This window comes from Microcaecilia unicolor, chromosome 3, assembly GCF_901765095.1.
Source record: "Microcaecilia unicolor chromosome 3, aMicUni1.1, whole genome shotgun sequence".
Taxonomy (NCBI): Eukaryota; Metazoa; Chordata; class Amphibia; order Gymnophiona; family Siphonopidae; genus Microcaecilia; species Microcaecilia unicolor.
Window position 1 is genome coordinate 98517097 of NC_044033.1, and position 25924 is coordinate 98543020.

Below are 25924 nucleotides of genomic sequence, written 5' to 3' on the forward strand. Positions count from 1 at the left end.
GTCACTGCCTTTGCCCATTTCCCATTCCCCTGGATTTCTCTATGTAAAAACCGTCATACAAAGGCACCTCATTTTCTAGATCATGGACTTAAACAATGTGAAACATCTTCTTGCAGCACTCTTATAAAAGTGACATATGCTATTTTCATCAAATATTAAAATTCTGAATGTCAAAAGCATAGCTCTTACTGATGCATTTTTGCAATGAGCAAAAGATTAAAGGAAGGCTTGAACCAGAAGTCTCAACACTTACAGTGCTTACTTAACATCTTTAAAACTAAGATTCTCTGTCATGCAGCAAAGAGCTCCAAACACTGAAATGTTAGTGCCAAAGAAAAAAAATTCTAACATCAGGCATAAAATTTCTACCTTATTTGTATCTGTGTTCTCTCATAACTTCTGGTCTTTTATTCCCATTGCTCTGCTAATGGCTGCCTTTGTGGCACTTAACCTGTGATTGGCTGGGCAGTCAACCAATTTCTTTGCAAGCTCATGGCAGCTGGTTGGGATGACTGGCAAATCCCCAATTCCTCTTTTATCTCCCCCTCCCCTTCTCCACCACACTTCAGAGGCTGAGTTTATTGTCTCAATCATGCCTAGCCAGAGTGGGCCAAGGGTTTTGTGGCCCAAGTCAATTTGCAAAGTCATATTTTTTCTAATGACTGTTTTATGGTAACACTTATTTTGATTCAGTTGCAACCTTAACAATTCCCAGTTAGTCAAAATAACAGGAGAGGTCACTCACATTTAATGCTGAAAACCTTGTGATAGCCTGTTCCATGTATCCAAATGAAAATATGACTTCTTGGCAGTGAATAGCATGACAATGTTAAATCCCATATGCTGTTATATGTTGCAATCTGTTTTACTGCTGCCTCCATTCTAACGAGTGAATAGTGCCAATAAAACAATTGAAGATAACACTAATTGCTTATTTCTGTGATCCATAATTTTTATAGCTGCGTTATAGCTCTTTACTCAAATAGATGTTTTTTTTGGCCTTCAAGATCCAGAACTCATACACTAGAGCAACTGGAAGGAGAAATCTCATGTTATCATGAGAGCTTTTTCCCAGTTGATGAATTTAATCTAGTAAGAACAATGATAAATGCCTCAAATTGGTCATATTGTACAGCTAGATTTGGTAACCAGTATTTATTTACTATGTTGCAAAACTCTATAGTTTAAGTAACTAGTGATGCCCTTATTATGGATCAAAGAAAGAATAAGCATAGTGCTAAGTTTGCCAGCTGGCTCCATTTTTGCAAGATGGCTTCATCTAGTCTAAGACATAGAACAGATGTAAATAATTTGCTATCCTCCATTTATACAAGAAATGAGACAGGTTGGTATGGAGGAGTGACCTGACGATTAGAGCAGCGGCTTGAGAGCTAGGGAGCCTGGTTCATACCTCATTGCAGCATCTTATGATCTTGGATAAGTTGCTTAAACATCCATTGTCTCAGATATAAGCTCAGATTTTGAGCCCACAAGGGATAGAAAAATACCTATTAAACCTGAATGTACAGCACTTTTGGGCTTATAGGCAGTATATAGGAAATTAAATAAATAAATAAATGGAGCCAATTGACCACCCTAAATAGGATTAAATATATCCTTCTACTTTGCTCTTTAGTTAGACACAGGCGCTCTTTGTTACTGTTGAACAATTTGTTTTTGTTCAATATTTTTTATTCATTTTCACAAAGAAAATCACAATACAACATGGAGGGGCATAATCGAATGGGGCGCCCAAGTTTTCCTGAGGGCGTCCTCGCAGGACGTCCCCATGAAGGGGTGGGGAAACCCGTATTATCGAAACAAGAAGGGCGTCCATCTTTCGTTTCGATAATACAGTCGGGGAAGCCCAAATCTCATCATTTAGGTCGACCTTAGAGATGGTCGACGTAAATGTTGAGATGGTCGACCTTAGAGATGGTTGTCCCAGTTTTCGGCGATAATGGAAACCGAGGATGCCCATCTCAAAAATGACTAAATCCAACTCATTTGGTCATGGGAGGAGCCAGAATTTGTAGTGCACTGGTCCCCCTCACATGCCAGGACACCAACCGGGCACCCTAGGGGGCACTGCAGTGGACTAACTGATGCACTAACTGAACGGAAAAAGCCCTTCCCTTACCGATCCCTTAGCGATCCCTTTAGCAACAAACAAAAATAAATATGGTAACAAACCAAACTGAAATAAGTTGTGATGGCTGGAATTTCACATGATGTACACATGGCATTCCAAATAAACTATTGTGCTCACTCAACTATTGTGAATAGTTGATGATTCAGTTGTAAAATCAGATTGGAAGCACTAAATTCCTGCAAAATTAATCTCTCTGAGTGATACAGGAGAGACATAAAACTTTTCTTCCCATGAGGCAGGAGGCTTTGTCTCTGGGTGCCACGTTCAGCTATGATATCTTTGAAAATGTATAATTAAGTATATGGGGACTAGATATATATTCTTTGTCTCGGAACAACTACATTCTTTCGGTTTTGATGAAGCCAGGTGTTCCTCTTAGTATATTAACTGCTTTTTTGTGCTAATTTATTGTATTCTGGATGGTCATCATTCCAAAGCCTTGTTGCTTTTTGTTTTTTCCTTTTTTATAAAATTCCACCCTTTTACTCCTCCCTTCCCTTCACTAATTCTTTTGTAGTGTTATGGACTAATTTCAGGTTTGTTGATTTTCTTGGAACATATTTTCTATTTGTTTATTATATATTTTCCTTTTCCTGCAATGGATCATATTTCTGAATCAAGTGGATATATGTAAGATTATGTTTATAATCAATAAAAATAAAGTTTAAAAAAATGTAGATAACAGTGCCAGACTTGCATGATTGGGTTGCTGCCATATTTAGACAAAGTACTGCAGAAACTGTTAGATATTCCCATGCACCCAAAGAAGGAAAATGAATTATTTAAGTGTCTCTTCTAGAGCATTCTACTCATGTGCCCATCTTTGATGGTGCTCACCAGTAAACTCTACCCCCCACTGAAGAATTGTCTTCTATTTTTGTGTGGAAGAGAGACTGTTGGGGACAGGGTGGTTTGAGAGCGAGACAGAACAAGAAAGAGTGTATGAGTGAGAGAGAGAGAGAAAGAGAGAGAGAGAGAGAGAATATATATGGCAATGACATGGTATCATAAGCTTCTGCTACCTAGCACTGTCATTGGGTTTGGATTTTTGGTTTTGATTTGATTATTTGTTTTTTTCAAACTCAATGTCAAGGCAAGTTACATTTCATATATTTTAGAAGCCCTAATCACAACTTACATGTCCCAACATTTAGATGTCTATATCGCATACATGTGTTAAGCCTGATTTATGAAAGCCAGCATTTAAACATGTAAATCTTTACCACAGATAAATATCAAGGGAGGGACATTGGGGGTGTGGTTTGGGTGAGTGAAAAGTCTATATGTGTACTTCCCATGTCATAAAGGTAATGCATGTTTATGACCCAATAATTTCAAATTTGAGATTTACAGCTGCTCCCTTCCACATATAGGTTTATCTAAAGTGCTCATTTGCACCAACCCTTTATAGGAGGGGGTTAAAGGAGCACACCCCTTAACCTGCCACTGCTTATATCTCCCTCCACATGGAAAATAAACAAGGATTGTGACCTCTGTTTGTAATTAACAACATCTATATATGTAGGTTTCCAAAATGGCATGCATAGATATGTAAATTGCAAAATATCATCTTAGATGTGTAAATGTCTGCACTTACACATGTAAGTTGCTGGGTTTCCTCTGTTAAATATTCAACAAGTATTTTGTGAAATGGCTGTTCTTGTTGCACATGTAAGCAAGTGCATGTACACTCCTCAATGCAGTTTAGAAAAGGCTGTACGTCGGCAGATCTTTTTGTAAAATACCACCGGAATTCTACATATCCCAATCTGGATGTGCCAATTCCATTTTCTGATTTCTAGCTAAAATTTTTGTATTTTGTTTCCCTAAAGTATTTGATCGTCTAAATTTTGCTTCAAGTATACCAACTATGAGGTTGTTGAAGAAGTGATATTCTGTGAGACATTGTAACAGACAAAGAAAAGGTTGAATTAACATGAGTATGAAACTTGTGGTCAAAAGCTCAATCCTCAGGGTGTCAACCCTGGCTACCATCCATTTGTCCCTCTTTTGAAATAAAAAGATAAATGTAGTGATGTTAAATTAATGAAATTATTGAAATTTATTATATGTTTTTGTGAATTTGATTACTTTATAACAGGGGCGTAGCTACGGGTGGGCCTGGGTGGGCCCAGGCCCACCCATTCTTGGCTCAGGCCCACCCAGTCCTAGTCTGCGAGCCAATCGCAGACCTGCTGTTATTTTTTTCTTACCCGCAGCGGCGAACGGACGGCCATAAAAGCAGCAAGCAACCAGGATCGTCGATTCCGTCTTTCCTTCGCTTCCTGCCCTCTCAGTGTCCCGCCCGCTCGAAAGGAAATGACATCAGAGGAAGGCGGGACGCACGCAGAGAGGGCAGGAAGCGAAGGAAAGATGGAGTCGACGAGCCTGGTTGCTTGCTGCTTTTAGGGCCGTCCGTTCGCCGCTGCGACTTGGGGAGTGGAGTGGAAGTGAGCCAGCAGCCTATCTATTCCACTCCCCCGCGCAGCCGTCGCCGTTCAGACAAGTTAAAGCAGGCAAACCTGTGAGCTGCCTCAAGCTGCATCCACGTTGTGGTTCTTTATTGAGACAGATGGGAATGCTGTGAAGGGGGAGAGAGGGGGAGGGAGATGCTGGATAGAATGGGGAAGGGGATGGATAGAAACAGGATGGGCAGGGGAGACAGGGGAGAGAGGAAATTTGCTGAAGATGGATGGAGGAGAAGGCAGGGGAATGGAGAGTTGCTGGACATGGCGGAGGGCAGGGGAAGGAGGAGAATTGCTGGGCATGCATGGATGGAGGAGAAAGGGGAGAGGAAATTTGCTGGAGATGGATGGAGGAGAAGGCAGGGGAATGGAGAGTTGCTGGACATGGCGGAGGGCAGGGGAAGGAGGAGAATTGCTGGGCATGCATGGATGGAGGGGAAAGGGTAGAGAGGAAATTTGCTGCAGTTGGATTGAGGAGAAGGCAGGGGAATGGAGAGTTGCTGGACATGGAGCGGAGGGCAGGGGAAGGAGGAGAATTGCTGGGCATGGATGGAGGGGAAAGGGGAGAGGAAATTTGCTGGAGTTGGATGGAGGAGAAGGCAGGGGAATGGAGAGTTGCTGGACATGGAGCGGAGGGCAGGTGAAGGAGGAGAATTGCTGGGCGTGCATGGATGGAGGGGAAAGGGGAGAGAGGAAATTTGCTGGATATGGGTGGATGGAGGAGAGGGCAGGAGAGAATGGAGAGTTGCTGGACATGGATGGATGGATGGATGGAGGGGAGGGCAGGGGAAAGGAAAGGAGACTTGCTGAACATGGATGGATGAATGGAGGGGGCAGGGGACAGAGGACATTTGCTGGATATGGGTGGATGGAGGAGAGGGCAGGGGAGAATGGAGAGTTGCTGGATGGAGGGAGGGGAGAGAAGTCAGGGAGGAGATGCGCATGGATGGAGGGGAGGGAAGAGAGGAGAAATGCTGGACGTGGATGGAGTGGAGGGCAGGGAAGAGAGGAAAAATGTTGTACAAGGATGGAGGGAAGGAAAGACAAAGGAAGGAGATGCTCATGGATGGAGGGGAGGGAAGACAGGAAGTAGATGCACATGGATGGAGGGGAGTGAGGAGAAATGCTGGATATGGATGGAAGGAAAACTGCTGAGTTGAGGAAGGATAGGGACAGGGCTACAGATGGTAGACAGGACACATAAGGACACAAGAGGATGGTGGACATGGTGAGAGAAAAAATATCAGATGGAAAGAAGACACTGCATGAAACAGAAGACACTGGGACCAAAGCGAATAGATCAGACTACAAAGGTAGAAAAAGTATTTTATTCAGAATTTATTAATTGGAATATGTCAGCTTTTGGAAATGTACATCTGTGATATTTTGCATGTAAGTTTCAATTTTTCTGGTATTGCTGCATGCTGAGTCTGACTTCTTGAGTTAACTTTCCAGTTCAGTATTTTGCCTTCATATTTTTTGATTTCTAGTTCCTTGTGTCATGTCCGTTGTGTCATGTGTTGTTCATGTGTGATCAAGGTGCAGTATTCTGATAGCGTGTAGTATTTGCAGCCCTTTTTGTTTTGCTTTTTTTTTTCACGAGGTAGTGTATTGGTGTTTTAGAGCCTAGTGTAATTACAGTTCTGCCTTTTCAAGCATAAGGTTGTAGCTCGTCCTGTCCTTGGAATTAGTGCTGTTATGGTTTAGTAAGGATATGAGTGTGTTTTTGCACAAGTTTGTGCATAGCATTTTGCAGTGGAGCGATTGTGGGATAATGTAATTATATTTAAAAATATCAATTTTTCCATTAAGTATGTATGTGGTTATACTGATGCAGGGCAGCTTTTGGGCAGACTACTTAGAAATCCATCATCAAGTGAATTCTAAGGCATTATTTTGTAGGATCCCAAGAGACACTGCTCATACTTATATAGACAGTGCGTGCCCACCCATATTAGCTCTGGGCCCACCCAAAATCTCAGGTCTGGCTACGCCACTGCTTTATAAACTTCTGTGGATTGAACTGGCACAAGGAAGGTGGTAAATAAGTATGATATTACATATATATTTGCTTATCTGATACTTGGATCAGAAATGATTTGAACAGTATTTAGGTTGCAAACTCTTAGGGGTTGATGCAGAGAGCAACCGTGGCTTTAATCGGAGAGTTACCAATGGTTGAACACTGGTTCTACATGCTGAGCAATCACTGAGGACTTATGTGCTGGGGTTAACTCACACAGAAAATACAGCTGCAAGTTCTTTTTAAAATTCATGCTGATGAGCTACTTTATGTATTTTGTGCTATGCAAAGAGTATGCCACCCACTTTTGACGCATGCTCAACATGAGAAATTTACCGTGAGGGTCCAGAGTAGCATAGAACATTTTTCAGAGATTTCTTGTCAGTATTCCACATTTAAGTGCTGATTTTGTCTTGTTATGCAAGCTGAAGGAGGCCCATGCAACTTTTAAAGGCAGATAGTGAGTAACAAACATGCAGGTGTGTCCGAAGAAAACTGAAACTGAAAGCACACATTGGTGCCTGTTCTGCGTCTAAATGTGAATCTCTTGAAAAATTCAAATGCATTTTTGAAAGGCTCATTTATGTGCTGAAGAACAGGTACCAGTGTGTATCGACATAAGAATTAGCATTTACCGTGAAACTTTGTGTATATGCATCTGGTATACTCCCCCCATTTTTGCCACAGATTTTCTGCACATAAAATTTACATATGATTAACATGCTATATTCCGTACTATTATGCTCATGACAGAAGCCCTGTGCTCAGACATCTGGGTGTGGCTCTACCGCGAGCCTTTCTGCATCTCCCTCTTAGGGAGTTTACATAGGGCATTTAATTAGCACTAAATAGACATGTTTCTAAGTGGATGTTATTGTCCAGGGAGCTGGGGAGGAGCTGGAAGATAAGCGTTTTTTAAAACAAAGTAGGTAGGATGCTGTCCTAAGGATTTTCCTTTGACAACTGTTCACCAAGTGAGCTATCATTCTGCCCCTTGTTTCTGTAATGTGCTACTGCGCTGGGTTATTATATTTTCTTGATTGTTTGTCAAGATTGTTCCAGGTGTACTTAGTTTCAATAAATTTTATACTGCTTTTTTAAGTATAAGCTTTAATTTTGTTTATGCATGAAAATGGATATTTTCCGTGGCATTTATATAATTACTGAAGGGGGCGACATCTCCCCTAGCTCCTGTGGCTCCGGTGCAAAATTAAGCACCCAACAGTAGCATGTTCCTGTGCCCCCTGTTAACATTCTGCTACTTGATCTCATTGAGGATATAACGTTCCAATCATTTGGGAACATCGCATTCTAGTGTATTTAATTCTTGTAATCACTCCCTTTTATGGATTGCTTTTAGAACCTTTAGTTTGTAGGTGTTTTAAGGGATTGCTCTGAGTGCTGCGATTTTGCTGAAGCCCCAAGATCACCACCCCACCCAACTAGGTTCAAATACACACACACATGCTGGCTGCTAAAACAGAACTGCTTGATTAATGCTCACAAGTTCTAGGTAACACTAATTAAATTAACTCTGATTTAAGAGTAAGAAACTGTGCTTACCAGTAAGCAGCTGGGAAGAAGTGTGGGTACAAAATTCAGAGGAGGAATCCAGAGGAACTTAGACTGTACGTCCCAGCCTTGATGAAATATATATATACAGTGCACTCCATTTAAGTGCATGTCGGATAAGCTCATGCTCTGTTTAACTGCATGCCATACTTCGGTCCCGTTTTTGGCACCATCAATTTCTATGGGGACAAACTTCGGTTTAGCGCACCACTGATAAGTGCAAGATTCGCTTATATGCATGGTTTAAGACCGCTCCTCTGCAGGAAAGACTCCGCATAAGTGAGCGGACGGAATATGGAAGCCAATTGGCTCTTGACAACCAACGAGATTTCAAATTTACCACCCCTTTAACTGTCACAGGCAGAATAAGCGATAAAATGTTGTTAGAGTGTACACTGAGGTTGTCGCGGCAGCGGAACTGTAAGACTTTAACACTGGCTGAACGAATAGAAGTTCTTAAAATATTAGTAAACAAACAAAGTCAAGCATCTATTGCTAAAGAATATGGTGTCAATTTCAGTCAAATTTCACGTGTATTGAAGCAGAAAGACCAGCTTCTGGAAGAATGGCAAAACAATACAAATCCACAATGGAAACGAAAACGGGTGGGAAAAGCTGAGGAGGTAGAAGATGCTCTTCTTCGGTGGTTTTCTCGAGTCAGGAGCAGACAGTTTCCTGTCAGTGGTCCACTGCTTATGGAGAAAGCTAACCAGCTAGCTGAAAGTCTTGGACTAACTGAATTCAAAGCCACTGTTGGATGGTTGGAAAGATGGAAGGAGAGGAACAACATAAAATTCAAGAAACAAGACGCTGATGACTTTGGTGCTGAAAATTGGGTTGTTTCAGTTCTTCCTACCATCTTGAATGAGTTTGCACCTCGTGACATTTTCAATGCTGATGAAAATGGTCTCTACTGGCGAGTGATTCCTGATGGAACATTCAACATGCCGAAATTACTGGAGGTAAAACGTCGAAGGATCGATTGACGATCCTCCTTTGCTGCAATATGGATGGGAGTGAGAAGTTGGAACCCCTCATCATTGGAAAGAGCAAACAGTCCCGTTGCTTCAAGAAAGTTAAGCGACTTCCTGTGCCATATGAGGCTAATGCAAATTCATGGATGACTGGGGAAATTTGGAAGCAGTGGCTAAAGAAGTTAGACACTAGAATGCAGGCACAAAGGTGTCAGATTTTGTTGTTTTGTGATAATTGTGCTGCACACAGGGATGATGTCAGGCTGTCTAACGTCAAGGTGGTCTTCCTGCCACCAAACACTAACTCTCTGATCCAACCTATGGATCAGGGCATAATAGCCAATTTCAAACAACATTATCGGGCTCTTGTGCTATATCGTCTGATGAGCATTATGGATGACCAGACTGGTAAGGATAAATGTGCTGTTGAACTGGCTCGTAATCTATCACTGTTGGATTTCCTACATATGCAGAAAGAAGCCTGGAATCATGTTACACAGGCAACCATTGTGAACTGCTACAAGCGGGCAAGCTTTGTTAAGGATGTGGAGGGGGATGCAGCTGTTGCAAACTTGTCAGATGAACAGGTTATTGACATCCGAGCCAGTGTTACTGAAGAGGAGTTTCATTGCTACGTAGCTGTTGATTACGATCTACAAACAGCTGACGACAGCACTGATGTGGAGATATGTGCCTACACGCAGGCAACAACGGCTGATGATGAAACAGAGGATGAAATTAACAGCGAGACACATGCTAATGAAATGTCTCAACATTGTGTGGGCCTATTTGGAGGCCACTGGATGTCAGTGCTATGACAGTTTTTACCGTCTCGCAGATGTAGTCTATGGAACTCACAGACCCATTAGTGTACAGAGGACTATAACTGATTACTTCAAGTAAGCCTAATGTCAGTTAACGGAGACTGTATACTGTACGTATAATAATAAACAGTACTGTACATATGTTTATCAGATGTCAAGCTTCTTTGGGTAACAACGGTTAAGTGCACGCTCCAGTAAAGTGCATGCATTTCTTTGGTCCCAGACCCTTGCACTTAAGCGGATTGCACTGAATATATATATATATATATATATATATATATATATATATATATATAATATTTGTACCTCGCGCTTTCCCACTCACTAATATATAATACCATACAAATAAAAGCTTAAAGGAACAGGAATAAAGCACAACTTATCCAGAATTGCCTACTTTTAAAGGCAGCCTTTCTTAATGTTTCAAGTTCTTTATAAGGATTTAGGTTCACCTTAAGCCATGTTTGCTGTTGAAACTGTACTGAAAAAAATCCTACTAGTTGCTTAATAGGGCACCTGTGCAAGAGACCAGATTCCTTTATATCCTTTAGGAGCGTAACATTGTGCTTGAGTGATACATCCATTCTTTTTTCGTCTTGATCTCCAGTCTATTGTACCGTATTTCCAGACACATGCACTGCTGTACCACTTATAAAACTATAGACTGGCTTTGGTTTTGTTCAAGTTTTTCTCCCCCTTTAATGAGTTCTAAAAGAATTTTGTATAATACCTGAAGTGAAGAGAGGCAAAGGGTATGAACAAATTCTCAAGTCTGAAAATACAAGCCAAAGGTGGCACTTACAAAATGCACAATAGTGTGGAAGGCATGCCAGCATCAGGTTCCTGATAAATTTTCATGCAAACAATATCCCAAAAATACAATGGTCTATTTAAACTTGGGGTCATGTAAAATGATTTCCACAAACTTCAGTAAAGCCAGCTGCACCAGCACTTTTATAGAAACATTGGAGTTCTTTTACTTAAATATGCTAAAATATGGGCTTGGTACATTTTAATGCTGTACTTTCCTGTGAGCTAAACCCATATTTTATGCAGCAGTATACTAAGGACTTTTATTTTTGCAGGTCCCACACTAATGCTTCTATTAGTGCATATGGAATTACACAAAAATAATGCAGGTGCACATACCGTCTCCTACTTAGGAGGTGCAAAGTGCTCCCGTGATAAGTCTACATTATCCGATTATCCAGTTACCCCTGGATTCTATAAACAGTGACTAAAGTTGCAGGTGCAAATCAGCATGCATAGCCAATTTGCACGCACAACTTAATTGCTTAACAAGCTAATCAGCACTGATAATTGGCCACTAACAAGCAATTATCGGCACAAATTGGAACTGAGTAGAATTTATGCGCATAACTGTCTATGCGTATTCTGTAAAGTGGTACGCGTAAATTCTAATGTGTGGATCACAAAAGGGAGCATGGCCATGGGAGGGGCATGGGCAGGGAATGGGCGTTCCTAAAAATTATGCACGCTGTATATAGAATACACCTGCTCCATGCCTAATTTTGGTGTGGGAATTTACACCAGGTTTTAGCTGGTTTAGGGGCCCTTTTTCTAAGACACATACCTGCTTATAATCGAACGAGAATAACGCCCAAGTTCCGACCTAAATCGGGAGATGGGCGTTCCTCTCACAAAAACAAATAAAGCGGCATAATCGAAAGCCGAACTTTGGACGCTTTCAACTGCACTCCGTCGCGGATGCGGACAAAGTTGACGGGGGAGTGTCGGAGGCGTGGTGAAGGCGGAACTGGGGCGTGGTTATCACCCGAACAGAGATGGGCGCCCTTCGCCGATAATGGATGCGTTTGTAGCTAGAATTTAGGGCACTTTTCCTGGACCCTGTTTTTTGACGAATAAGGCCCCAAAAAGTGCCCTAAATGACCAGATGACCCCCAGAGGGAGTCGGGGATGACCTCCCCTGACTCCCCCAGTGGTCACTAACCCCTCCCACCACAACAAATGATGTTTCACAACTTTTTACTTTCACCCTCAAATGTCATACCCTCCTCCCAAGCAGCAGTATGCAGGTCCCTGGAACAGTTGTTAGGGGGTGCAGTGGACGTCAGGCAGGTGGACCCAGGCCCATCCCCCCCCTACCTGTTACAATTGTGCTGCTTAATGCTACTAGTCGTCCAACCCCCCCCAAACCCCCTGTACCCACATGTAGGTGCCCCCCTTCACCGCTTAGGGCTATAGTACTGGTGTAGACTTGTGGGCAGTGGGTTTTGAGGGGGATTTGGGGGGCTCAACACCCAAGGGAAGGGTGCTATGCACCTGGGAGCTCTTTTACCTTTTTTTTTGTTTTTGTAAAAGTGCCCCCTAGGGTGCCCGGTTGGTGTCCTGGCATGTGAGGGGGACCAGTGCACTATGAATCCTGGCCCCTCCCACGAACAAATGCCTTGCATTTATTCGTTTTTGAGCTGGGCGATTTCATTTTCCATTATCGGTGAAAAGCAAAAACGCCCAGCTCACACCTTGGCGAATAAAGCATGGGCGTCTATTTTTTTTAAAAAATACGGTTCACTCCGCCCCTTCACGGACCCGTTCTCGGAGATTAACGCCCATGGAGATAGGCGTTTCTGGTCGATTATGCCCCTCATAGGCACCTATGCATGTCCTATGCGCATCAGTTTTGAACTTCCAAGTGGACAGGGCGGTAATTTCATTTTTTACACGTGTCACTCAGTGAGCCGGAAATTTTCCGGTGCGCAGTGGTAGCCGGGCGGTAATCGGCATTGTATGCATGTAGACCATTACCGCCTGGTTAATGTGTGAGACTTTACTGCTAGGTCAATGGGTGGCAGTAAGGTCTCAGGCCCAAAATGGATGTGTGCCAATTTTAATTTTGCCACACATCCATTTTCAGCCAAAAAAGGACTTTTTTGCAGGTGCGCTGAAAAATGGACCTGCACGTGTCCAATACACGTGTCTATACCAGCGTAGGCCATTTTTTGGTGCACCTTAGTAAAAGGATCCCTTAAATGGTTGCGCCTAAATTTCAGTCATAGAGATAGATGCGATGTGTATTCTACAACTTGCGCCTAACTGTAAGCAAAGCTTTTTTGATGTTGACTTTTTAGGTGCCATTTATAAAATTTGTTCCTTAGTGTGTGCTGATCAGAATGTGCTATCTAAATAATGCCTCCAATGCCCATTGCCCACCCATGCCATGCACCTCCCAAAAAAAATTAGAAAAAATAGAGTGCGATTAGCACGCGCTGGCTGGCATATTACCACAAAACATTTTTCCCTTTACGAAGCTCACATTAGCGCTTAATACGGTTCAGTTAAAGGGTCCCATAGTAAATTGTACATTGGTCAAATGTTGGACACATGCTAAAAATGAGAGGAAATAGCTACAAAGTCATAGGTGTCATCATTTGTGATCTGGGCTGCATGTACTGTGTACCGATACTTTTGGCAGATAAATTGAAAAAAAAAATTAAATTATAATCAAACATAAAAGAGATTTATAAAGTAGGAAAACAGTGCCAGGAGTACTGAATGGTCTGGTAGACTGGTAGAAGGATATAGAGACATTCAATGGAAAATTGCTAGTTCACGCTGAACTCATTTAGGGGGTCTTTTACAAAAGTGCACTAGCGTTTTTAGTGTGTGCTAATCATATAGACGCCTATAATTTTCCTATTTATTTTTTTGTTACATTTGTACCCCGCGCTTTCCCACTCATGGCAGGCTCAATGCGGCTTACATATTATATACAGGTACTTATTTGTACCTGGGGCAATGGAGGGTTAAGTGACTTGCCCAGAGTCACAAGGAGCTGCCTGTGCCTGAAGTGGGAATCGATGCCTATGGGCATCTACACGGTTAGCACATGCTAATTTTTAATGCGTGCTGAAAATACTAGTGCACTTTTGTAAAAGGGGCCCTTAGTAATGATAAAAAATGATTCGTTTCTGAAAGATGGCTGTGCAAAAGAAGTTAATCACTACAATCTAGTTCTAGAATGCCACATCCCTAAAACAAAAAGAAAAAAAAAAGGAATCACACTTACAATTTTCAGCTCTCTCATAAGTGTTATATTCATCACAATATAACATAATAATGGCACTTGTATACTCGGTGCTACCATAAAGTTCTAAGCAGTTCACAAATCCAAGAAATAACAGGACATATTCCTGGGAATCACAGAAAAAATAAAACATCAAAAATACAATATACAATAATAACTATTAACCCCAAACATTTTTTAAATAAGAGAGTCTTAAGTTTTCTTCTGAAAAGCTGATCGAAACATACAGAGATCACTTTGTAAAATCACTTGCCAGATTTTAGGATCCTGATAGGTAAGGAAAATTTCACTTATCTTATATCTCTTCTGACCTCTAACAGAAGAAGGAAAGGCAAAAGGAGAATTATTAATAGTTTGCCTAGTTCTAATAAGAGTAACAAATTGAAACAGAGAAGGCAAATAATCTGGACAAACCCCTCTAAAACCTTAAATAAAAAAACATGAAAACTTGAATAAAATCCTAGCTTTTACAGGGGGCCAGTGTAACCTATTATAATACACTGAGATACTATTGTGTTTGATTAAAGCAAAGATCAGACAGACCACATCATTCTGTATTGTCTGAAGTCTATTTAACATTTGTTCGGTGCCACCTACATAAATAAGATTATAATAGTTAAGCTTAGATGATAATAAACTCTAAACCAACAATCTAAATTGAACAGTTTCAAAAACTTTCCTAACACATCTCAGTTTCTTAGTAAAATAAATTAACTTGTAACTGGGCCATAATTCATTTCCCATTGCTGGATTTGGGATGCCATATCAAACTTAAATAAGCAACTTTCTTTTTAAACAGAAAGAGTTTCACCACAATTTCTATGGGAATGGGGAATGAGACTTGATATGCAGCCTTTCTGTGGTTTTTGCAACTACATTCAAAGCGGTTTATGTGGTATATACAGGTACTTATTTGTACCTGAAGCAGTGGAGGGTTAAGTGACTTGCCCAGAGTCACAAGGAGCTACAGTGGGAATTGAACCCATTTCCCCAGGATCAAAGTCCGCTGCACTAACCACTGTAGCAATGCATTCATTAGTTGTAATTTTTCCTGAAACTAAATATTCCTATATTTGAGCTAGATTGACTACACTGTTTAGCAATAACAACATACAAAAAGAACAATTTAATCTAATAAAATACTTTCTGAGTCACTAAATCCCTAGAAACAGGTTCGTAGTGACTTACATAAGAAGGAACTTAAAACAGATTGTTTTAAGTTCCTTCTTATATATCAGCATAAGTAAAAAATACAACCAAACAGCTACAATCTGTTGAATAAAAAAAGTCTTCAATCTCTTAATTAAAAATAGTTCTAATCACATTAGGCATAGCATTCTAAATGACTACAGCTTGAAAAGTAAAAAGAGAATTAAGAATATGTTTGTTTTTATTATGTATGTAATTTTGGAAACCACCTAGATTTTAAGATGGTATATAAATTTTAAAATAAAAATAAAATAAATAAGATATAAATGTTACTAAAGATGATGAGAATGACAAACAAAAATATTAGAGAACAAGTCAAGAACTGGAACTGGAATGTTACCTTGTAAAATATGAAAAGCAATACAAACTATTTTGAAAGTTACACAAACTTTTAATGGAAGTCAGTGTAAACTCCGTAGATGCTTAGATACAATCTCAAATGTGGTTTAAAAAAAAAATTAGGTGAACTGAGTTGTCCTGATTGAACTGTAATTTCCTCATCAGAACAGAGTTTGGACCAATATATAGTTACACTAGTCCAAATGTGGCAATATCAGCATTTGTACTAGAAGTGAAAAATGAGACTCATAAAATGTTGCGTTTTCCAAAAACAGGAACTAGGTTAGTGAGCCCTTGGGCCACTGCCAAGGAGCGGCAGTGGCAGGCAAAACCACCCCACACCAGGAACAAGACAGAACTCAGATAGGAACAGCAAGACTTCACCTGCACTAGCTGCACTTCCCCAGGAGTTGAGCCCCTGGCTGCAGGCAGCCGACAGCACTTACAGGACAGGGTAGGAACTGGAAGCTGCAAGCAGCCACTAAAACAGGGAACAAACACTGACAAACACGAGACAGAACTGAAAGCTGCCAAGCAGCCACTGAACAAGAAACACAGACAAACAGAAACTAAACACAAAAGACAGACAAGGAACAAGTCTAGGAAACAAACAATAATCCTAAGCTAAACTACACACAGACTAACTAGCATCAGACAAGGAACTAGAATAAAAACCAAGCTAGGCAGAAGTGCAACAAGCACCAACAAACCAGGGCCTTAGGCGATGCAAAGGCAAAGCAGAGAGTTTCCAAATGGCTAATAAGCCCAGCAGCAACTGAGATTCAGCTGCAGCAATCACCAGGCAGCTATGGGTGCTGTGCAGGCCCAAACAAGACAAGCAAGTCTGGCAGGCCGGAAGATCCGGAGTGGACTCGGCTGAAGTCTGAAACGGGAAACAGCACACAGACAATCCAATGCAGCCACCAGGCCTGGCCACCAGGGGGCGAGAAGACTGAGAGCCTGAAACCAGGGCACGACCGTGACATAAAAGTACGTATTTAACCGAAGTAGCTTCATTTGATAAAATTATTTTTTCCATAAATGAACAACCTGAAATTCAAATGAAAGAGACGAATCAAGGAAAATTCCCAAAACTTTAGAGTGATCTTCCACTAGTAAACTAAGTCCCGATGAAAGAGGAAATATAGAAGCAACCTGAATATTCAGTCCTCTGAACCACAAAATTTTAGTCTTTGAAGCATTAATTTTTAGTAAATTTATCAAAAGTGGCATTAACAGCAAACAAAAGAAGGAGAAAACCTCTATGAGAGGAATCGATCCATGTGGGAAACAAAGTCCACGATGTAGAATTGATGCTGGAAATAAAGGATTTCTGGTTCCTATTCTTTTTGTAGACTCCACTCTTTGTTTCCCACTTGGATCAAAAGTGGCATTAACAGTAGGACCAGCTGTAACGGCTATAAAGATATCAGCATACAAAAAAACATAATCATCCTGAGATAGACTAATAGAACCAAGGGAACTCATAAAAAGATTGAAAAGCATCAAGGAGAGGAGGGAACCCTGAGGCACGCCAAATGTTGATCTTCAATTTTTAGAACAGATCCCATTTTTCTGGACACAGTAAGAATGGTTTGATAGAAAATCTTGAAACCAATTCAATACTGAACCTGTTAAACCAATCTCATTGAGCCTAGTTGTCAACAATTGATGGTCTACTGAGTCAAAAGCTACAGAGATGTTAAACTGCAACAGAACCGTATGACCACCAGCACAAAAGACTTGTTTAATTCTAGTAAATAGAGCTGGCAATAAAATCTCTGTACTGTGCTGGGATCAAAATCTGAACTGAGAAAAGTGTAAACATGGAAATTGATCTAGATATTTAACAAGTTGTTTACTTACTAGGGTTTCTAAGTTTGGAAATGAATTGGATTCCTGCAATTGGCCTATAACTATACGAAAGGTCTAGGTCTTGAGACTTAGGAATGGGAGCCAACATTATCTGAGCCATATTCTGAGGCAAACAACCTAGTACTAAAAGAGTGGAGAAAATAAACCAGCCAGTTAATTAATGGTGTTGGGAAACTATGAAATAAATTAGATGGACAACCATGTAATATACAATGACTGTGAGAAAGATGTGGCATAAGAGACTTAACATCTTTGATGGTAACTGGGTCAAATGTACTCCACAATTGGTCAGTCACAATGAGTACATCAGAAATAGTCAATGAATTTGATTGAGTATCAAATAATGATTGTTGCCCTAAAAGCTCAGAATGGACATTAGCAATCTTGTTTCAAGAAAAATCAGCTAGTGCTTGAGAATCAGGCTGATCAGTCAAAACTGGATCAGATGAAGGAGGTGGTAAGGTTAACTTCTGAACCAACTAATATAATTTCATAGTACTTGTTTGCTGTTCCTATTTCCTTTGCATAATAAGCTTTTTCTGGCCTCAGAGAGATTAAATTTGTAGGAATTTAGTGCTTCCAATCTGATTTTACAACTGAATCTTCTCCTTTCAAGACAATGCCAATTTTGTTTATTCATTCACAATGAGTCTTTATACCAAGGGGAGTTATTGTATATCACCACAAAACATCCCTGCACTGTCCAGTTTAGAAGGGTCTGTCAGGCAAGAATGATGCCCACCCCATCATGGGTCCTTTTCTAATATGGCTGCCACAACTCCAAGTATTAGTATTACAGAACTCACTAGTACCACAAGGCTGCCACTAGGAGTCATGGTGACCATATTGGAAAAAGAGCCATGATGGGCAGGAGCAAATGGGCATCACTCCTGCCAAATAGACCCCACTACACCACCATGGCATTACAAGATAGGCTGGGGGTGGGGTGGGGTGGGGTGGGAGGAGCCCAGTATCTACTTACTTGCTTTGGGGAGGGGGATCACAATTGGGGGGGGGAGTGAGGGGGAGACCAGAGGTGGCCAGTGAACCTGTTTTCTCTTATGTAGGTCCTGGCTAATATAATCCCTGATGGCTTCCATATCACGAATTAGCCCTGGATATTCAATGCCGGGCCAACATCAAATATCAGGGCTAATCCTGCCCAATAAAATAATGCTGACCACTGCAGGCTATTGACTGGACAAAATATGGCTCCCTCAGGAACCTGAATGAGGGAACCTTGTGTCTGGTCACAGGTGACTTGAAGATCTGTCATGCACAGTCATAAGAATCAACAGCAAAAATGTCCTTGTACTGCTATATCAGTTCCCTAAGCTAACGTCTTTCCATCTCGGTGGTACTTGCATTGGCCAGGGCGATTTGTTCATTGACCATGGGTTAACTTGCTATCATGTGACCAAACAAACCGTATGTTTACAAGACCCATAGAGGTCATATATGCACACTGATGTACCCTCCTAGGTTCTGGGAACTGGACCAAATAATGGGTAAATTCACCTCTACACCAGAGACTGATTCTCCTATCAGAAAGCCTACAGCTTCCTCCCTTTGGATGGTGACTGCCTCTGGCTCGGGCTGGTAACCAGCAAATACATAGTAGTATCAGTTATCTCAACACAGGGTACTGCACAATTCCTGAAAACAGGTATTTGGATTGGAGAAGGCTACCTTGTTGAGAGCCTGTTGACCTGCTATTATGCGTAGCTTCAAAGTGAAGTCCTGCATACATCATCCTGGTATTGAGTTCTCCATGATACTCTCTACTTCACAAACTTGTGGCACCATTTGACTGGATATAAGGGCCTTATGTGCCTCAGGTAAACTTACAGGAACTTCCTCCATCCTACTCCAGAGGACATTATTCACTAGGCCAACTAAAGCACCTAGCCTCATCAGGCAATTAGATCCGAGGAATAGGAGTTCTTGAAGTCTTCTTAAGATGAAAAAGCTATGAATGAAACTTTTGTCACCTAATTTTAAGGGAATGTTACAATTAAGAAAGGAACATGGAATTCCACCGCACAAACTTCAAGGATATTTTGGTTCGAAGCTGCTGAAAGATTTTACATATGAGTGAGATATCACTGGGCACCAACAGACTGGTCTTTACTTGACAGGCATTTCCCAGCTGAACCTCTAATTCTTGTAGTATCTTAGCCAGTTTCTGTGGATGTGACTGTCATGCCCCTCACCTGTTCTCTGTGGTCTCCAGCAGCATTCTGTACCAAGAAGGATCTGTTTACTTCCTGGAATCCTAGTAGTTCCTTTATAGCCCTGCAAGAGGGCTCTGGCTGATGTCATCACTTCTTTTCTGGTAGTATATAAGGAAGTTCCTGACTCCCAGTGCCTTTGCAACAGGCCTCTTAGGTTGTCTAGTGTGTGTGTTGCAGCCTTGTTCCAGTTTGTCTTCTGTTCCTGCCTGTGTCTTGCTCTAGCCCTGCCTCTGCTCCATATTCCAGCCTTGTTCCTGCCCTGCTTCCTGCCTTGTTGCACCCCTGTCTTCCAGCTCCAGCCCTGCTTCCAAGCTCAACTCCTGCCTACAAGCTCAACTCCTGCCTTTAAGCTCCAGCCTTGTCTTCAGTCCAGCCTCGCCTGGGTGTCTCGCCCACTGCCAGTCAGGGCCTAGCCAGCTCTCGTGTTGGCCAGGTAGCGTTAACTCAGCTGCAGCCCAAGGGCTCACCCTGAGTAGTGACTGATTATAAAGACCATGAGCTTGGTTGAGACACCTGCCTTGCAGATGCTAAAAGCTCCATAAACGTTCTGATTCTGACAAGCCGCATGGATCAGCTCCAGCATCTACAGGACTTGTCCAGGAGGTCATGCAGCAACAGACTCAACTTCAGCAGATTACGGAAACCCTTCAAGGGGTCTGTGCTCAGCTTGTAGCGATGCAAACTGCAGGCCCTCTGGGTCCGAACCTGCCTCCAGGATCTGCTCCAGCAGTACTAAATCCAGCTTACCTGGTGTCTCAGCCTCAACTTTTGTGCTTTGATGAGAATCCCAAGGCATGCCGAGGATTTATTAACCAGTGTTTGATAAACTTTGAATTACAGCTATTTAGCTTTCCTTTGGATCAATTCAAGATTACCTTTTTGTCTCTTTCCTTTCTGGCCAAGCGCTGGGCTCTCCTCTGTGGAAGCAGAATGACCCGCTTATGTCCAACTTGACTGCCTTCCTCATACACTTCCAGCAAGTATGTCTTTCCTTCCAAGCTTCTCCGCCTATGACAAGGGGCCCTGATTGTGGGCCAGTATGCCATTCAATTCTGGACCCTAGTTCCTGAACTACAATGGAATCAGGAGTCCCAGGTGACCATCTTTTGGCAGGGCCTGGCGGGCCAGATTAAAGATGAACTGGTGGGATGTGAAAGGGTGTTTCCTTGGATCCCACCCTTGGTACATCTGAAGCCTGAATACAACATGAACTATCTTTTCTGAACCAATATGAATTCTGCAGCCTGAGGCCTGAATACAGCCTGAACCATCTTTTCTGCAAGAAAAACAACATGGATTCTGCATTTCTTTCCTGGCACAGATGTGGATGGGCACACCCTCACTTATTTTCCTAACCTATCAATTATAAAACTGCCAAGTATTCATTATCTCCTCAAATTCCCACTCTCCTATCCATAATTCCCTGCTCTGTTCCTATTCCTCTTCCCTCCATCAAGACCACCTAGCCCCATCCATCTTTTGCTTCTTTCCCCTCCCCTCCACCCACACCTCCTAGCCCCATCCATCTTCTTTTCTGTTCCTCTCCTCACTACCCATACCCCCAGTTCTATCTATCTTTCTCCTTCTCCTTCCCCTCTCCCACCTCCCAGTCCCATCCATCTCCTGCTCCTTCTTCCCCATACTCCCCAGCCCCATCTTCTACTCTGCTCTCCTCCCCTCTTCCCATACCCCTTAGCTCCATCCATCTCCTGCTCCTTCCCTCTGCTTCCTCACCCCTCCCAGTCCATCCATCTTCTGCTCCTTACCTCTGCCCCAGTCCCATCCATCATCTGCTTTCCATTATCCCCTATTTGACTTTTTTCTTTCTCCATGTCCACCGTCATTTCCTTTTCTATCTGACTTGTCCAGCACCTCACCTCTGTGTCTCTGTCCCTCTTCCCATGTTCAGTATCTGCCCTCCTATCCCACTTCTTCCCCTGCACTCCCACCTCAAGGCCAGCATCTCTCCCTCTTCTCTCCCCTTCCCCCTCCCTATGGTACTGCATCTCTCTCTCGCTCTCTCTCCCCCTTCCCTGTGAGGCCAGTTTCTCTCCCCCTCTCTTCTCTAGCTCCTAATCCAAGCTCTTGCTTCCTCTCCCCTTCCCCATGGTCTGACAATTTTCTCCCTAACCCTTGTGATCTGGCATTTTTTTCTCGACCCCATCTATGAGTGGGGCATCTCTCTCTCTGTCCTTCCCCCCTACGATCTGGTGTTACTGTCCCTTTTTCCTTCCACTGCCCCCCCCACAAGATCCAATGTCACTCTCCCTCTCTCTTCCCCCCCATGAGATCTAGTGTCAACCTCTCTCCTCCCTCCCTCCCACCTGGGAAGTCCAGCATCACTCTCCCTTTCTTCTCCTCTCTGGAAGGTCCAGTACCACTTGTCTTCTTTCCTCACCCCCCCGGGGTATCCAGCCCCCTGTGTGGTCCAGTGTCCCTCTTCCTCATGCCTTCCCAATGGGGTCCAGTATCACTCTCCCTCTCTCCTCACTCGCCCCACAGGGTCCAGCATTGCTCTCCCTCTCCCCTGATCTCCCCTGCGGGGTCCATTGTCCCCCCCCTGGGGTATCCAGCCCCCTGTGTGGTCCAGTGTCCCTCTTCCTCCTTCCTCACTCCCCCCCCTGCAGGGTCCAGTGTCCCTCTTCCTCATGCCTTCCCAATGGGGTCCAGTATCACTCTCCCTCTCTTCTCACTCCCCCCCCACAGGGTCCAGTGTCCCTCTCTTCTTACTCACCCCCCCCCCCACACAGGGCCAGTGTCCCTCTCCCTCTCTCCTTACCCCCCCATGAGGCCTGGGATTGCTCACCCCTTCCCTCTCCTCTGGTGCTGTAGTCTTAAATTTGTTCTGGCCGCTGGCAGCATTAGCAGTGTAAGCATGCTGCCTTTGGCCTGTCCCAAAACCTCCTCTGCAACTTCCTATTCCCACATAGGTTTGACGCTGCACAGAGAAGGCTTCTGGGGCAGGCCAAAGATAGCATGCTTGCATTGCTAATGCTGCTGGGGGCACGGACAAATTGAAGACTGCAGCACCAGAGGGAGGGAGGGGGTAGAGCAAGGGGCAGAGCATTCCTGGATCCTGCAAGCTGCTGGGAGATGGGTGGAAGGAGAAAGGGAGATGCCACACCATTCGGGGCAGTGTAGGAAGTGGCAAGTGGTTCGGGGGTGCAATGCCCTCCCTCGCTCCCCAATCTACACCCATGCCTGCCAGCAACACAAACCTTGTGAAGAGAGGGGGCATAATTTCCCATGGTGCTGGCTCATTTCAGTTTATATATATATATATATATATATATTGTCAGCTTGCACCTCTCCGTGCTGTCCGCTCTCCCTTAGACACCCCTCCGTGCTGTCCTTCGCCCGCCCAATTGGGGCTAATCCTCCTACTTCTATTATTGCTGCAAGCTCCTTCTTGTCAGTACTCCACCACCACTCCTGCTTCTGCGACTAAGTTCACTCCAGTCAACAGTAAGCCAATTAGTTCCAGGCCCACCCTCCTACCAAACCGGATCTTTCTCTTTATGAAGCCCAGAGAACTCCCTTCTGTCCCCTGGGCTTTCCCTTAGGGATAGTCCTGCCTCTACTTAGAGCAGACCCCGTATTCTTGGTAGTTAAGATAAGCCACCGAGTTTACTTACTCCCTGACCCTCTCCAGCCCCGGTTAGGAGGCCAAATGCTTCTCTACTAGTCCCGTTCTGAGCACAGGCCCCTTCAGTCTCTTTCCCTCCCCCCCCCCCTCTTGTAGAATTCTAATACAAAGTTCCACTTGCCAGTTCAAATGTTCTTCAGATTAAAGCTTTTCCTCTACTATATGAATCCACTCCTTGGGCTAGCAATTCCTACTTGCTACCCTAGGGACCCACCTCCCTCATTTGTCAGCACTGCTTCCTGACAACCACCCACACAGGTCTGGAATTCATACAGTTTTCCCCTGGACTTACTTTTCTTTAGCCCCTTTCCTGCTACGAGCAAAAGCTGTCAAGTCCATCTCCTCAGGCTCCTCCTCCCCTCCTGCTGCTTGCCAGTCCATATGCTCGTTCACTCCCTCCCCCAGCAGGTGTGCCTCATTCCCCTCCTCAGACTTCATTTCCCAATCAGCCTCCTCCTCCCCCTTTCTCCGGGAAGGAAAGTCCTCCCCCTCCTGTTTCCTATTCAACTAAGGCTTCTGGGACTTGTAGTCTCTGTAGTCCCCCTCGCTCCTCTTGAGCTTCCTATATGGAAGGAGGGCCCCCCTTCTCCCTTTCCCCTTCTGTTTATCTACCCATTCCTCACAATATATATATATATATATATATATATATATATATATATATATATATATATATATAATTTTCATTGTTTTGATATGCTGTCTTCCTATTCAGCATTTTAGTCTGGTGCATGTCATTTTGTCATTTTTAAAATAACCATAATGAATATGTATGAGATGTATGTATGTAAATGATATGCTAATGTGCCAAGCCACATCCTTTGCCCCCCCAAATGAAACAGTCAAACTATGCCCATGCTGGCAGGAGACTTTACAGCAATCTTTCTGCCTTGCAGTGGATGAGAGCAAGGGGTGTCAGCTTTCAGTGACAAAATATTTTGCACTGAGCTCACACCTAATTTATGGTGCTTGGCCTTACACTGGTCTTTCCTCGTATACTCATGGGCTGTTGGAACACTCAGCTTAGCCTCATATAATTTCTTCAGCAAACATGGAGTGGAGTAAACAGTTTGCTGTTGTTCCCTTGTGGAGTGTAGGACTTCCTCCTTGTTTGGTCATATAATTTCTTGGCATGTTCTACCAAGGCAGAAAGTAATTCATGGTCTTTACCTGTCAAACAGGTCTTCATGTCAGTTGGCAGGGTCCATACATGTCTTTGAAATCTGCATCCTCTGCCTCTTAAGGATTGGGTTCAGCGCATTTCAGGGCCTCCACCACCTGTGTACATTACTCAGTTATAATCATACATAGCTCTTTTTACTATATTAATTAGGCATTTTGAGTTTTGCATGCAGCCACTCTTTCTTGCAAACTTTATGCTCCACTTATTTTGTTCTGTTATCTTTGCAGACTCCAGCTGCAATTTAGCAGTTTCTGTTTATAAGTTTAGGCACTGATGCTTCATATCAGCTGATTCTTTAGAGACACAAATTGGCCCGATAACTCACCATTACATTGGGCTTCATGCGAGAACTCGGCCAATTGCTACTCCATTTTGGACTGAGCATGCTTACTTCTTAATGTCTCAATCTCATGGTGAAGGGGAGTTATTTTTACTTTCATATCATACCTCTCTTGTAATAAGTCCTCTTTCTATTTTTGTATGGTGAGCAATTGTTCCCACATCTCCTTTATGAATGGACAGGTATTGTTCCCCCTATTGACAACCTGTTGCTGCTCCACAATAGAAACTCTACCTTGCATCTCAAATATATAGCTTCCTTGTACCTCAAGATGGGTTGCAAAATTATCCAATCCAGTCTCATTGAGTGTCTCTATTTGCTGTAGTATTAACTAATGTTAACTAATGTTCTTCCTTCAGACCCTCATGCTCCTACTGGAAAGCTGCATTTCTCTCTTCCAGGGCTTGGCGCTCCATTCAAAGGAGGTTTTTTTTCTTGAGTGTCTGTATTTGCTGTCTCATTACCTCATGTTCCTCCATCAAACCAGTATGCTCCTGCTGAAGGGTTTCACACTTCCTTTCTAGGAATAATTTTTCCCTATAAGATTATCCCTTTCTTGCTTCATCTCTTTGAGCTCCTCTTTAGCAGTACTCAGGACCACTCAGGTGGTATGAAGCTCACTTTGTGCTTTACTCAGGTCTGCTCGAGCGGTATCGAGCTCACTGTGTTTAATCCACAATAATAATGATTGATGCCTTTAATGCATCTGTTAGTTTGTTTGTGTTCACTGTCATTACACATCCATAACCATCTGTCATATGCAGTGAATGACGGGTCTTAGTCTCTTCCACAGCCTTAACAGCCTTTATGGTAACATGTACTCCTGTGGTTACAGTGGTTAGCATATCTGAGTTTAAAAAAGGGTTGTACAAGTTCCTAGAGAAAAAGTCCATAGTGTGCTATTGAGTTAGAAATGAGGAAAGTGACTACTATCCCTGAGATTGGTAGCACGATTTGCTGGGCGATGACAAGGCACCAACATTGAATATCTGGGGCTGATTCTGCCCACAAAAAACAAAATA